The sequence below is a fragment of the Anas platyrhynchos genome, chromosome 2 (assembly GCF_047663525.1).
Source record: "Anas platyrhynchos isolate ZD024472 breed Pekin duck chromosome 2, IASCAAS_PekinDuck_T2T, whole genome shotgun sequence".
NCBI classification, from domain to species: Eukaryota; Metazoa; Chordata; class Aves; order Anseriformes; family Anatidae; genus Anas; species Anas platyrhynchos.
This window is the reverse complement of record NC_092588.1, coordinates 127,063,988-127,077,801: the sequence shown is the minus strand read 5'-3', so window position 1 is coordinate 127,077,801 and position 13,814 is coordinate 127,063,988.

Genomic DNA, 13,814 nt, shown 5'->3' with positions numbered 1-13,814 from the left:
TTGTTTTCCAGCATTGAGGTCCATGACGGGAAAAGAATACACACAAGAAAACAAATGCTGGTCTCAGCTTTGCCAAAATAAATAGTCACTCTCCCTCGCACAGCACAGTCTTTTTCAGAGACTGTTACAAAGAAGTTATCGCTTATTCAGGCACCCCTGTTGTGTGACCTTTTACTTGTGGTAGGCAAAGACTGCTGTCCTCATTACATTCTGAATTATCCAATGGACTATAATTCCCTTTGTTTTATTTCTTCACTAGAGTTAAAATAGGTAGCAGAGTTTGACTTACAATTTTTTGAGGGAAAAATACAAAAATATTAATCTACCCCTCATGTTGAAGCAAAGAGTGATTTTTTTCTTTAGATTGCATGTGTTTTTGTTTTTTTTTTTTTTTTGCATTATAACTGTAATAAATTGCAACATTGCGGAAACTTTTTCATTACACTTTTAGAACAAGTAAAATATTTTTTTATATAAATAAAGATAGCAAGTAATAAGCTAAGGCTCTGTAACAAAATTAATCACCTAACATCTGAGGTCAGTTAATGGAACATCTTTGTGGAAAATACTATGCATACATCCATGCAGGTAAGTGAAGAATCCAAAATGTGCTTCCTACTGCACAGCTTGGAATTATTTAGTAACACAGGGGCAAGAGGAGTGAGGAAATGTGCACTATTTGACCTGGAAGGTGCTGAAACAGCTACACCACAGTCAGCCTAGAAAAATAAGTTCTGTGACTACTGGGACTTGTTTTCCCTTATTTGCTCTTACAGAGGTCAACATTACCTACCATGGAAAGAAAAGTGATTACCCTTGCATCATGCATCATTTTTGGCATGTTCCTCACCCCTGTTTATATAGAGAATTCTCATGGTGCAATAGCTGGACAGTCTCAGTACCAGCTCTGTATTTTAGGGATAAACAAATAAAGGTCTCAAAGTGAGATGCTTGGCAGCACGTGTGGAAAGATGGACTTGAAGTTTGGCTGGGGCCAGAAGGAGCAGGTGCTGATGTCGTGACAAGAGAAGTGGGTGTGCACTGCTTGGGGCTGTGGGAGCTGAGCAGTGTCTAACAGATGTGTCTCAGGGTGTCCTCTGCTCTTATGTAGTTAAAACAGGGAAACAGAAAACATGACTGACACAAATTGCATTCGTTTACTTAACAAGTGAAACATTATTTAACATAAGAATGCGTTTTACAGATTTATCTCAATGGAAGGATACGAAAAGCTGCTAATGTCGTAGTTCCCATTAAAAGATTATCTGCAGACGTGAGAAAACCATTAGACAGAATCAAGCCCTACCCCCCATGAAAGATGGTGGAGAAGGAAACTGAGCAAAATCCCAACCATCAGTTAAAACAACAGAAAAGCACACTACTGAATGCCTGCAACTGTCAGGCTGAGCTGGATGACTTTAGCGACTCCCTTAATCTGTAAATAGATTAATTTGTTCAGCCTGTAGGCATTACCAGCAAACTCAGTGCTCTGATGGTTTATTTCAGACCATTCACGTCATCTTCCCCAGCTGGATATGCCCATACAGCTTGCAGACTGGCTGTGCTCCAATTAAAAGCAGATGTAAATTCAGAGACAAATGCATGTTAAAAGCACCTTTTCAGCACCAGCAGGCTGGTATAGAGATCAAAAGAATTAACCCTGACAGTAAAGAAAAGCCTATGAACTATGATCCTAAGACCTGAGGATTTGTTGGCCCCAGCACTCTTTGTCCTGTGCTGCCATCTACCCCAGGTGCTAGAGTTACGCTTCCTTATCCCTGCCCAAGAAGAGGCTGGAGTTCTCCAAACATGTCCAAAAACAGGTGAGCTGCTTCTGCGACCATGATTGATGAAGGAAGCTCATCAGCCCATACTTGCCAATGAACACCAGAGGCCTCGTTCTTGACTAGACAAGCAGCACTTAGCTCATGTACTTGCTCTATGCCAGCCCTAGTCTAAGCCTGCTCATGAACTGATGAAGCACCATGTGCTGAAGAAGAGAGTCAAGACTTCAGAAAGCATTCTTAAGGTGTTTTGGAGAAAGAATTGTCAGCCTCTTAAATTGACAATCTAGTTTAATAAGTTAGTTACTAACACAAGCTGATGACCTAGCCTAGAGATAGGATAAATAGTTGACAAAAATGTGAACTAGAGGGCATGGGAACTGATTATCGTTATGGCTCAAAGAGTTAATTGTCCTCATGTGAGCTATGGAGCTCACAGTCCTAGCGGGTGTGGATGTTTCCCATTCCTGGATGTATTATTTCAGTTTGAAATACCTGTCAGTGATTGAAGTAAAATGTTTGCAAAACAGCAAAGGAATGCAACATTTACCATCTCGGTTTTTATTATTATTATTATTATTATTATTATTATTATTATTATTATTATTATTATTATTATTATTATTTTCCCCAAAAGTCTACTTTCCTCTGTAGCCTGTAAAATTTATATTCACCTAAAATCTAAAAGAAGTGCACAGCCTCATAAAGAAGTTATTGATAATGATGATTGTATAGCAAAGATAAATGCTTTTGTGAAAATTGTTATTCTCAATCCTTTCCTTTAAGACTTTTTTTTTTTTTTTTTTTGAAAAGTGGGACAAAAGAACAATCACAGTTTACTTAGTGTCAACTGAAATACTATATTAACCATTTTTTTAAAAAACGATATTAAATTTATGAGTTTAATTAAAATTAAGGGAGTTTGAAAACTTCCATTAATCCGTGGCAGGCAATAACTAACTCGTCCTTTTTTTTGGCTGTAATCAACATTGTACCGGTGACTTTTTATTGTTGAGTTTGTACGTACAAACGAGGCTAGGGGAGAGCTCTCAGAGCCCTTGTCATGCCAAGTGCTAGGAAAATTCCTGTCCCACTTAGAAACAGGCCTATTTAGATGGTAATGGTAGGTGATTTCACCTAATTAATAGGGGAAATGTTAAGAAACTATGCAGGATCGTTAAGGTTCGTTCACCTGACATTGCTGGAGGGTTTGAAGTGAAACTGCTTTACTGGATTGCGCCTGCTCTAGAAAAACAGCAACACTTGTAGCACTGGTAATAAAAAGCCAGATTTTGATCTACTAGATCCTAACACATAGATATCAGTAGGACAGCTGATAGCCCGGCACCATTACCTTCAGTGAACTTGTTTCTGCATCTAGCACAAGAGTTTGGCTTTCTGTTTGAGGATTAAAATACTTTTCTGGACGAGGCCTTCTCTTCCATGAGTGAGCATTTCACAGCAATCAATGCTGGAGCTCTGTCTCAAAGCAGAACTCACCTACTGCCTGCAACCATGGGTGGTTTTGAGAGATAACTCATCTTTCTATAAAGAAACAACGAAAATCAGGAAAATTCATACAGTATTTGGAGCCATGGTTGTACCTTGCTGAAGAAGGAAATCAAGTTTTGTTTTTGTTTTTTTTTTTTTTTTCTCCAAGCTTTTATGTACATTATTTGACCTCTTTCCGTGCATCAATAGTGCTATGTGTAGGACAAACTTCCGTTAAAAAATTATTGTTGTGTATCTAAAGTCTGATATACTGAGGTTTTTCTAAACTGTTAGGAAGAAATATAATAGCTAGGCAGTGAAGCTATCAAGAACATATATGTAGTATCTTAATGTAAAGTATTCTCAAGGAACTAATTTGTTAAGCACTGATCCTTAGGTACTTGCAAAGGACTCCTAGTTTTCCATGCAAAGGTAGAAGAATCCAGATGCTCTGCTACTCTTTATCAACTTTCAGCTGCCCTATAAGCCTTATCACAGATTGCCCATCACTTTGACATTTTCCAGAGTTACAGCTCTCCCTGGATGTTCTCTTCCAGCTGCCTGAGCTGCTTTTCCTCCTCAAGCACCTGCACGAGCACGCAGAGCAGATGCTGTACTATGTGATGCAAGGTAAAAGGACAGATAGAGATGAGAGGGGATGTGCCAAAAGCAATAGAGATGCAAAAGGATTACATTCTAAATTCAAGAAAATTCCTCAGCAGAACTGGTCATTGCTCTCAGTAAGTGAATCATTTCCACTGGATTGCTTCCATCTGCCACTGTGCTGTGCTTTGTCAAATATAGACTTCAACGAGCTCTTATCTACCTGAGATCCTAGCAATCATCTTCTCATTTGAGCTTTTATTGCCTACCTGGTTCATCAGCAGTTATGTCCAGAAACTATTTTATGAAGCATGTCTCTCCGTCTGGAAATAATAATTTGCTGTGTCCTTAGGGAGGCTCACACATCCGCTGTAGTTATCCCTAGCCCATCCAACGACATCAGTATCTCATGCTCCAAAGAAAACTCACTAAGCCTTCCTGTAATTCTCATGAAGATGCCAATCTTTATTTTACTGAATTCTTTCACAGAAAGAGATCGTAAAATCGTGTTAACTCAAAAATAAAGTCTTTATGGATGTTTGAATTGATTATTATATATTTGTTCTGCTGTTTCCATAGGAGTAATACCATCTTTTTTTTTTTTTAAACAATTTGAATGGCATCTGTGACATCATCTTTTTTTCCATGTCATCCTTTTCATATATATTCCAAAAGCAAAAACACCTACTGTTAGTCACCACTAGAATAGTTCCCTTTGTTGCAGTCCTTCAGATCCTAATAATAATAATAATAATAATAATCTGAATGTGGTTATCTTTGTGCAAATAATTGTTGAGATTCACCCAGACTTCTTAGTATTTGATCCAGAACAGGCAGCACTCCTGCAGAAGCGCATGGTATTCTACAAAAAAGGGGGAAAAGGCACTGTAATGGGACACTTCCACATCAGACAGGTAGGGATGAAGCAATACATTAAATGGCTTTTAAAGCGCCTCTAGGATCTGACTCATCTCTCCCGATGTGTCTTGCTTAGAACACCATGAGCCACAACAGAGAAGTGTCTGCTTCTTTACCATAAATGTAAATGGAGACTCTCCATTTTCATTCAGGTTGTGCATTTACATGAGGTGAAGGGAGTGCCACCCTGAATGTTTGATCTTTCTTTAAAAGGTTGCTACATTAGCTTATCAGTCTTGCAAATAACATTTGGAGTCCCTGATCACAAAGGCAGCTCTTGCAGACAAGGAAAGCTTTGAGGAAGAGGAAAGGCCTCTGCAGCACATGAGAGTGAAGTTTCTCCATCTGGATATCAGCAGTGCAAGAAGTTCGAAGTGAAAGACAAATGCTCAGAAAACAGGAGTATGACAGTTTTCCATTTTACATATCCAGAGTATGTAAAACGGAAAATAAATTCACACATTGCAGAAGCATCCAAAATGGTTTAAAATAATGAATGAATTAGCAGAATTAGGATTTCTCCCCCAAAATAGCAGGAGGGGAATTTTAAACAAGGAGTTAACATTTTCAGGGATCAAAATATGATCTCTCTGCCAATCCTTTGCCTATTTTTTATGAAACCACATTAAAAATAGTAAGTGGAGTTCTCATTCTCACATCTGCTATTCATATGAACATACACCTGGCAATCTAGTGTACGTGTTGCTTCAGAGGAAACTCAACAAAACAGCTATCACTTTATACAGCACTAATGGACTCACTTATAAACCCAGTACATGTGTTTTATTTACTGTGAATGAAGTGTATATAAGCAACACAGAATATGAAAATTAAATTTTAATGGGTCACCTTTATGATTCTAGAGCAATATGAAGAGGTATCTGCAACATGATTTACTTTTTAATACTTAGTAAAGTAGTTTTAGTTGGAATAAACAGGGCTCCCAATAAATACTCACATGATTGTTTTCTTCAGTTTCTTATTTCACACATACTTTGAGACCTGGAACAACTTTTTTCCATGAATATATGCCAATCCTTCTGGAAGTTATGTTTGCTTTCTTTTTTTTTTTTTTCCTGTTAGATCTTAGTACCTTGACATAATTATTTCACAATCCTACATTTAGTTGCACTGTGTTAATGTGTATTGATCCTGACAAATTTGCCTTTATCCATCATAGTTAAATAATATTTGTATTGATCATTTATCATCGTTTCTTTAAAATAAAGGGAGTTATGGGTGGGCTTTTTCTAATTTACATCCTATAAGGACTAAAGGAAAGTATACATATTACACTACATGAGCATACTTAATATATGAGCATACTTAAATGGATATATAGATTAATATTTAACCAATATATATTCATATATGTTTAAATGCACTAGAGATTGCTTCATGGCAAGAAGTTTGAAATGAATTCAAACTAGATGATCAATCAAAAAAAAAAAATCCAATTTGCTTTCAGTGTTTTGGTTCTATCTTGTGGAGTTCAGAGTCCAAAGCAGCTTTTTTTTTTCTTTTTCCTTTTTTTTTTTTTGACAGTCATCAAGCTTTCATGATGCGATTTCTCTGTTCAGCTTAGTCAGACACATAAGCCATCACTCCTGACTCACATACTGTTCTTGCCCACATGATGTTAGCTATGCATGCAGATTTATTCCACTTTTCAGTAGATAAACCTCTGTTAGTTTTTATGTCTGGGCCTTTTAGCCATACCTCCTGGGAAAGCAATTAAAATCCATGCACTTGAAAAACCCAGACTGCTCGCTTTAGTAGCAAATCAGTCAGTAGCAAATCTGTCAGGACCCCAGAAGCTGTTCTCTGGTTTTCATGAGGGACAGTATTATGAAAAGCTACAGAACCCACACCAACTTCTCTGACAGAACTTTTCAGAACAAAATTAAACCTCTCTTCATCTCTCCGCTTTGCCAGAGGCTTGCTTTCTTCCAGAGAGTATAGCTTTCCTGTGAAGGTTTCATATTTACATTCTGCTTCCAGCTATCCTCATTCTCAGAAAAACACTGCCAGCAGTGACCACTACTGCTCTGAACCAGCACCTTTGGGGAACCCCAATAGAAGCCTACAAGTGCCGTACACCAGAACACCGCCAGACTGAGCACCCTTAAAAAGTATCTCAGGGCAACAGGAGCACGGCTCATACCGCCCTAGTCATAATTGCCTAGTTATTGCCAAGAATCGTTAAAGAGCTGTGCTACGTGGGTGTCATTTAAAACACATTTTGTTCAAGTTCAGCATTTGCCATAACTTCTTCAGCTTATTTTCATCTTCCTGGGGAGTATAGTACATCTAAAAAATGTATTTTATCCTCTTTTCCTCTTTAAGCACACTCAATCATAATGCCACCAGGACTGGCACATTCACATAAGCATTCACATGTGTTTATAATAAACTTGTGCTAACACAAGTCACATTTAATCTCTCTCTCTCTCTTTATTTTTAATAATTAAAAAAGCACAAGCAAAAGAAATCAGGCCTTGATAAATATTGTTGAATGCTATGTATCCTGAGTTGTGTTATTTGATTGGGTAATTTGTAAATAATTTTTAAAAGCTACATATCTTTTTTTCTAAATAGTAGTTTTTGTTTTTTTTTTTCTTCTTCCCTCTCCAAAATCTACTGGAATTTCCTTTACCTCCCTTCATTTCTTCTTAGATTGCCCCACATATTAGTCAATGTCTCAGTTGCAACCACTGCCATGGAAAAGGAACTTAGGCTACCCTGGTATTTCAGTCTTTCACTAAGACTAATAAGAGTCCACTTAGTGAGACTGTATTACTCGCCATAAGGCTCCCCTTCAAACAGCAGTATGTCAAGAAGTTGAACACAAACTTGCTGCATTTCATTTACCAGAAGGAAAAATAAAAATGACCATATCGACTAGATGTCTAGAAACTTTTAGTACGGAGGTAGATGCTCCATGTAACCCCAGTTTGATGACACATCAAAGTCAGAAGGGGCTTTACTGTAATTTTTACCATATTTATTATTTAGACAACTGCCTCTAAAACATGCCAGCTATTTTCTGAAGCACCAGGGAGAATCCCGTGCCCAAATGAGATCAATCCAGAAAAAAAAAAAAAAAAAGGGGGGGGGGGAAAACTAAACACTTTAAGTTTATAGTTAGATGGATATGTACAAGCAGAAACATCTCCATTTTTTTTTTCAGGTCTCTGCACTATATTAACCTTAAAAAAAAAAAAAAAAAAAAAAAAAAAAAAAAAAACTTGGCAACCAGTAAAGGCTGAATTAAATGACAGTCAGATGTATGTGCTTTCTGGAAATATTTCAGGAGGCTCAAGGGGTAAATGATGTGCCACAAGGACGTTAGCCATGCAGCTCTCATGTGGCCTTCCCTCTTTCAGCTCATCACATTCACTTGTCCTATCTTGCTTCAGATTAAATGGCAAATCCGTCAGCAGAGGGGGATATATTTCCCCAAAGTCATTTATAACATGACTAGCATGCTTCAGCTTCAATCCTCACTGAATACTTTCAGCACATGGAACACAATAATAATAAAGTATCGCAAACAAAGAGTCTTACAAACAAAAAGAGTAAGCAAACTCCAGAAGTGATGAGTAATGATGCTTCAGGAAACTAACAAAGAAAGAGGATTTCTGTTGGGTATTGTTGCTCTCTGGCTGATTAGTAGGAGAGATTTCAAAAGGTCATTTTTTAAAGAAGCCTCATTATGCTCAGATCACAAGACAGGGAATTTCCTCCATCCAACAACAGCTGAGAAAAGCAATCTGCTCATACAGTCACAGGTTTTAAAGCATAAGGGCCTTACCTGACACTGCTAATTCTGTCATGGCAAGTTTTGCCCTAGCAAATTGTAATTGTAATACCATTACAAAGATGTTCTTGCCCAGATTGTTTTGGGGAAACCAGAATGAAAATGCATCTGCTAAAAAAAATATTTTAGCTAAGCCAACAACTTCAAAGAGCTTGTTGAAGCAAAAATTGAAAGTATAATGAACTGAAAGCGGATATGCTGTTTATAAAAATTCTTCATTAGAAATAATTTCTTAAAGTAACAATTATTTGGTTTAGAAGCACTGAGATGAAGAGCTTCAACCTTCTCAGCAATTTTGTGGCCAAAGCTATTTTTCATATTTAGAAGCAAGCAGTTTTAACCTCCACTGGCCTTTTTACTAAATAAACTGTATATCCAAAGCCAATCACCCAGTCCTAGTGCTAATGGGCTGGAGATGCAACCCCAGCGGGTGACTCCTGTTGGGAAGGGAGGCTGAGGGGCAGCAAATTAATAAACCAGCAGCAAGAAGAGCATGTGCACCTTGGAGAGCTCTTCTCATCCAGCTGGGAATTGGCCACCCCACATAAATTCATGGTTGCTGCCCAGAAAGGAAGGTGGAAAATGTATGGAGCCTGTGGTAAGATGTGTAGGAGAGGAAAGGGAGGTCAATGACAGGAAGCTACAGGTGCTGCCCATCGCTGCTGTACCTCTCCAAGCAGTCACAGCACAAACATTCATTTCAGAGGATGGCTGCTCTACACCTGCCTACCATCTGCACCTCACCAATGGGGATGTCCCAGGTGGGACACCCCTGCCACCCCTCTTCTCCCATGGGAGGTGAATGGGGCCTGGACCTGCTGGTAGAGCCCTGTGTGGGCTTAGCAGGAGAACTTTGACTCTAAGAGGTACTTGCTCATGGTACGAATTGGGGCTGGAGGAGAATGGGGAGATGTCACCCATGTTTTCTATCATGTTTGGTTTGATTACATGATCTTAACACTTTTCCTAATTGGAAAAAATGACTTGATAGTACTAAAAAAAAAAAAAAAAAAAAACTCTTCCTCCTTCCTTAGCACAAATCCACACAACTCAGTGGTTTTTAATGCTTCAACAGATAGTTGAAAACATTTTTAAGTTGCCATAAATCAAGCAGCTTGTAGAAAAAATTGTTCTCAAACAATGTTTTATTGAGAAATTCTCTGTTTCCCCAGTCCAGGAAACATCTGAAATTCCTGAGAAAGAGAAGTATTAGCAGGGCAAGGTGATGATGCTCAGTTTGTACCTTAGGCTCTGGTTTCTGGGATGACAGAGGTTTTGAGGCAGTTTAATGACAGGACAATGGGGAATGGTTTTACACTAAAGAATGGGAGATTTAGATTAGAGATTAGGAGGAAATTCTTCACTCTTTGCTCAGAGGGTGGTGAGGCACTGGAACAGGTTGCCTAGAGAGGTTGTGGATGCCCCATCCCTGGAGATATTGAAGGCCAGGTTGGATGGGGCCTTGGCCAACCTGATCTAGTCAGTGACATCCCTGCCTATGGCAGGGGGGTTGGAACTAGATGATCTTTAAGGTCCCTTACAACCCAAGCTATTCTATGATTCTGTGGTTAAGGTTGTGATACTTTGGTTCTTGATGTAAGTTTAATAGTTCACATACAAGAAGTAAATTCTAATAATTAACCAGATTTTTTTAAATTTTTATTTAATTAGGACAGAGTAATGGGATAATGGAAAAATAGCTTTGACTAAATATTTCTCTTTTATTTTTTTATACACCTTGCAAGTCGTATATGGTATAACATGATCAAGAAAAGAGATGGATTAAAAAAAGGAATTGCAGGAGGCCAAAACCAAAACCTTCTCACCAGTGGGACCCTTCTGTGTGAATGACAAGGCAAATCCCTTAGGTTAGAGCCTCATCTGTGGGGATTTTCCACTTCATCACACTCAGGAAGCATGGAGGCCATTGCACATCAGCATATGCTAACACCCACAGAGAAGTGAGCTGTCTGATAAGAGGTTGCTTTGGTCTGCCTCAGGCTCCCATGAAGGTATCCAGAGCACAGAGCAGCATTTGTGTTAGGCCAGGAGGGGAAGGATTTAGGCCAAGAGAAGCTGGCAGCCATGGCTTTTTAATGAGCCATGTGCTGACAGGCCTGCTTGTGAGCTGTTACAGATGTGCACTGAGTGGCCTAATGAGATGCAGGAAATTTGGGAGGCCAAAAAGGCTCTTCAGACTTTCCGGTTATGTCAGTAGGATCAAAACTGCTTGTGCTCTACCTGGCATCGCTGAGAGAAGGGCATGCTTGCTGTCTTTAACAAAAACATTGCCATTTGGGGTAAAGGCACTGATGCACATGGATTGCCATACGGGGAAGAAAAGCAGGGATGAGTCATTAGCCAGGAACGAAAGCACAAGCAAGACGGGATCCTGAAGTGGCACATTAATTATAGTAACATTTTCTGTATTTCCCCTGCTACACATACAGAGGTGCAGGAGCACGAGAGGGGGACATGGCGTGAAATGAGACCAGGATGAATAAGCCGGTGAGGAAGGGAAAGCAAGCCCTTGGTGAGAGAGCAAACCCCCCTGGAAAATGCCTCCTGGCAGCATCTTGAGCTGACGAGCGGGGTAAGGACAAGGCACACTTCCCCGATGCTGCAGCAGAGAAGCCTTCTGGTAACTCTCCCAGAGTGTGAGTCAGCCACAGAGGCTGCCAAAATGCTGTGCCAAGCCCTGCTCTCAGATGCATGTGCCCACAGCAGCACGGCATGTGAGGAGATATTATGTCAGGACTAACCGGGGTGTCAGAGTGGCTAGGCACTGCTGGGCACAGCTCTGCGGCTCCTCTGCTTCACCTCTCTTATCTCTGGGCAGCCTAATTATCACCGGATTGCAGATGGTGTTGCTAATTGCTAGGCCCACAAATTCAAACAGATCCATGGTAAAGGTCTGGTTTTATCATTAAGTGACAAATGCAACTTATTTTTAACAATCTAACTGATGAAGCGCTAGCCAACAGAAGCCCCAGTTCACTTACTCCTTGTCGTACGGGAAGACGTATACATTAAAAAGCACAGACAAGAGTTTATAAAACAAAACAGGACACATTTACAGTTCTTGCCTAGCACAGCTACATCTGACAGCATTTGCCAGAAATGTGAAGCTACATAAGGTATGCAACAGTGACATCTATCGGCACACAGACATCGCCTGTCATTGGTTGTTTACCACATTTTTTTTTTAATCTGCATTAGCAATACCATGCGTGCATGTAGCATGCTGCTGTGATTACAGGTAAAGACTTTCTTGGATAACTTGCCCTTAAAAAGCATAGAAATTTACTCTCGACTATGAACAGACTATTCTCTTTGCACAGTAAAAGCTGCAGTTCATGCTTCTGCAACACACACTCAGAGTAGACCCATTTCTGCCCCCTCCCCTCCCCCCCCCAAGATACATCCACCTGTGAAAATATGCACTTGTAGCACAAGCATTTGTGATGTTAGCTTAGAAGGAGAAGAGAATTCACCACAAAAAATTCTTCTCTCTTGGGAACCCAGTGGTTCTCCAGGCAAAGACCATTAGATCCAAGGCTGCTAGAAAGACTATTTCTCCCTTAGGGATGTACAGAACTTGAGGTTATGTGTTAAGTGTAGCCCCAGGGAACGTGGTCGCATTCAAGGGAAATTACACTGTCAGAAAACCTAACTTGTCGCACAGGACTAGGAAGAGAGAAGGTAAATGTAGAGGGAATGCAAAAAGACAAAACATCATAATCAGACAGACAACTACGAGAATAATACTTACCACTTGAAGACCTCCTCTCCATCTTCTCAGAAGGTTGACTGTAAGGGCAAGTGCCTTCCTTCCAGCTCTTGTCCTATCCTGCAGGGCAGTGGCTGTGGCCAGCATGATCCTCCACAGGTCTAAGCAGAACACCCAGCCTCACACAGAACCCCAGCTGCTGGGGAACCTGAACCACCTCCTCACCTTGCACCTGCAGTCTCTTGCCTTGGGTTAAGGTCACCACACATCCTTCATAAACGTTGTACCTTTTGCAGGGCAGATTCCAGGACAGAAACCAGATTTTATAATATATATATATGTATATATATATTTTTTTTTTTAACAGAAACACCTCCAAACTAATGTTAGTTATAAAATGCAGAACAAACATTTTTCAGGTTTGCTTTTAGTTTTCTGTTTAAACTTTTTTACCCCACAAGATGACAGCAGTGTTGTGCAAGCCTCCCCCATCTGCTTTCCACGTCACAAGATTTAGGAAGATCAGCTTTTCTATGCAGGCCACAGGCATCAAGCTTGTATATTTTTTTTTGTTTAGTTTTGTGGTTTTTGTTTGTTTGTTTTGTTTTGTTTTTTTGGTTGTTGTTGTTGCATGTTTTGTTTTTACTGATTAGCAAGCTAATGCATAATATCACATGGATGTCCCATGTATGAAAATCCTGTCTTCAGGTCTCCTTCCAAAATAGATTTTTCAGTAGTCAAAGGAGTGACACTTCCTTTCCCAACCTTTTGTTGGCATAAAATAAAAGGAAAACAAACAAAAGTGCCACACGCTCCAGATTCCCTAGCCCATGAGGGTGTTGCAGAGTTACGAGAGTCATAAATTAGGCTGCTTCATGGTGATTTTAGATCACCTCACTTGCCAGACCATCTCTTCAGGTTTAACACAATTTGCACCATAAAAGTAACTTTCCTGAATAAGATAACTTATTCTTATTAAGGCCTGAAATTTATTAATCAGCTCCTCTGCTGCATCCCTTTTTCAAAAATCCTGTGCTTTGAGAGGGTAAGTGAAATACTCTCAAGGAAATAGTTCACACCTGTGCTTTCAGACAGAGCAGAGATCTGCAGGTTGTCCTATAGTGCCCCCAGTGAATCACCCAGTGAGTTGGAGGCACCTTTAGGAAGGGTCTTAGGGACAGTTTCCTGCAAGTAATTAAGATAAATGCAAATTTATTATCTCTTGGATTCTTTCTGGAAGTGCAGCAATGCTGACACACGGCAGGCTGAGCAGATGAGCTGCCACAAGGGCATTTTGCATGTACATGTGCAAACGATGAGTTTGCCAGTGAATGAATTGAGGTTGCTGTGATTGTTCTCCTAGTCAGAGCCCTAGTAAAGCTAGGGCTGAAAGTAAATGCAGACAAATGCTATCTAGCTCCTTCTAATGTGGGCATTAGATACTTTACCCATTTTTCATTGCCTGGAT